Source organism: Gavialis gangeticus, unplaced genomic scaffold (genome assembly GCF_001723915.1).
Source record: "Gavialis gangeticus isolate Ggan-Ray unplaced genomic scaffold, GavGan_comp1, whole genome shotgun sequence".
Lineage (NCBI taxonomy): Eukaryota > Metazoa > Chordata > Crocodylia > Gavialidae > Gavialis > Gavialis gangeticus.
The window spans coordinates 151,408,088-151,409,994 of record NW_017729032.1 but is presented as its reverse complement, the minus strand read 5'-3'; positions in this window follow the sequence as shown (position 1 = coordinate 151,409,994).

The following is a 1,907-nucleotide window of genomic DNA, read 5'->3' as shown; positions in this document are numbered from 1 at the left end:
TCACACTGTGAAGGAAGGTAAAGTTTCCCTCCTCCCTAGTCCTTGTCCATCTGACCTGGAGGAAATATTCTTCCTGACCCCACATCTGAGGATTGGTTTGACCTTGAGTGGAAAGACCAGGTCTCTGAGAGGTTTCTATGTGCTATAAGGAACATGATGGCATCTCCTGTGAAAAGGTACTATTTTCACTGCAACAAATGAAGATCTAGCTATCCAGTTCTAGGAGTGCTCTTAGAAGGGCCCACTGAAGTGATTCCTCTTGGAGAAAGGAGAAAGTGAGCTTGGGGAAAATACCGCTTTCTGAAACCCAAGCTTAGGCCAAGGACTTTTTTTTAAAACTCTGTTAACTGTTAATCTACATCAGAGGCAAACTTCTCTCTGAAAAACCGTTCCAGGCCTAGGCCACCTTGCAATTTTTGTGCTATCCTGGCCTACCAGCCAGCACTCTAAAGTGCTGGCCCCCACACAACATCAATGTTTCACTGCATCAGCAAAAGGATACAAGAAAATGTCTGAGCACAGGAAAAAGAGCAAGGCAAGATAATTAGGAATCTATCCTAACTATCCGGTTGTGGCTGTACTGCCCAATTACAGTGCCACAGAGCCACATTGAGCCTTGCTCTCCCTCAAACTGATAGCACAGCTGCCTCAGTGCAGAGCTGTGAATACAGGCTCTGCTGCTCAGGAGAGCTTAGCAATGTGTAGAGGACAATCAGTGGAGTGCAGACAACAGCACGCGGAGCAAGGGCAGTGTTTCTCAATAGGTTGTTTCCAGGTGCCATAACGGAGCAGCATAGGCCCTCTCCTCTTAAGGTCCAAAAGAAAAGCAGTGTTGAGTAACTGGCAAGCAAGGGCCACATGCTGTCACTGAGGACAGTCAATACTCAAGGCACAGCCCATAGCAAATTTTACTTACTTCTGATGGCTGACCAGCACTTCTAATGCTTTGGCCTCCTTAATGATGCGCCTCCATTCTCATCCATCATGAACCATCTCCTCCCAATCCTGTCCTAAGGTACTTAATGTATGTCTCATGTCCATCAACCATTGGCCAGGCCTACATCGAGAACATTCTCCTTCAACATTTTTCACAGTTTTACCATTCTGTGAAATTCCCTCACAATTCCATAATTTTGCTGTCCCTTATATTAAAGTAAGCCTAGAATAATGCCACAGAAGCCAACAGACATATTACAGACTTGCACTGACCTGAAGTGGGTATTTAACAAGAGGCTGCTGAGGGACTAGAGGAAAGAAAAAAGATAAAGTAATCAAACCAAGGGGGTCAGCGAGTGGAAAAAGAGCCCATCCAGTAGAAGGGTACTGGATGTGAAATTCTTTCCCCAGCACCTACAAAGAGATGGGAAACAGTCAAACCAGCTATGGGACAACATTTTAGTTGCGTGAAGAAAGGCCAAGAGAACCCAACTATCATAGCCGGATTTCAATCACATCCCTTTGGGGAGCTTTTAAACAGAAGGAAAATCTTTGAAAAAATAATGCATGAGCAACTTACAGGGTATTTTATGGACTTACAGGGAACAGCAGGAAGGGAAATTGCATTAGTGAGGCAGGTTGGAAAACTGTATTGGTTACAAACCCTGTAGAAATCGCATTCAGCTACCGCTTCAAAACTGGGATCTTGCCTTAGCTAACAAGGAGGAGAGCAGAGGCAAACTGAACTCGAAGGCTCATCTTCAGTGAAGCACAATTAGCTGTGCCACCATGTTAAGACACAGCTGATCACTCTCCAGGGACATCTCTAAATGCCCCTGGTTGCTGCAACCCAGCTTGGGGCATGTCTGCAAGCATAGGAAGCCTCTTCTTGCAGGCCCCCTTCTCCCCCACCCATGTTGGGGAGGAAGAGAATCTCCTCTAGAGGATTTCACCCCCCCCCCCCAGGCCCC